Genomic DNA, 509 nt, shown 5'->3' on the forward strand with positions numbered 1-509 from the left:
TTTGCACAGCCTGTTTTAAATGGCGCTTTGCAGGGCCGTTTTGTGCACAGCATTTTGCACGGTCTTTTCTTGCACATCATTTTGCACAAGCCTTTTCTTGCACGGCCTTTTCTTGTATGGCGTTTTGCATCGGGTGCGTTTGCACAGCGTTTTTTTGCACGGCAATTTTGCTGGTATTTTGCAGGGCATTTTTTGCATGGCACTTTTTTGCGCAGCAGTTTTTTGCAGGGTGTTTTGCGTGGCATTTCTTTGCACTGCATTTTTTGCACAGCATCTTTTGCATGGTGATTCGGACGGCCTTTTTTTTCCACAGCATTTTTTGCATGGCATTTTTTGCATGGTTTTTTTTCTGTAGCTTCTTTGCATGGTGTTTTGCACGGCCTTTTTTTTTTTTGCACGGCATTTTTTTGTATAGCGCTTGTTTGCATGGTGTTTTGCACGGCACTTTTTTGTGCAGCGGTTTTTGCACAGCGGTTTTTGCACGGTGTTTTGCACGACATTTCACGCAG

Source organism: Pygoscelis adeliae, unplaced genomic scaffold, assembly GCF_000699105.1.
Source record: "Pygoscelis adeliae isolate BGI_AS28 unplaced genomic scaffold, ASM69910v1 Scaffold728, whole genome shotgun sequence".
Taxonomy (NCBI): Eukaryota; Metazoa; Chordata; class Aves; order Sphenisciformes; family Spheniscidae; genus Pygoscelis; species Pygoscelis adeliae.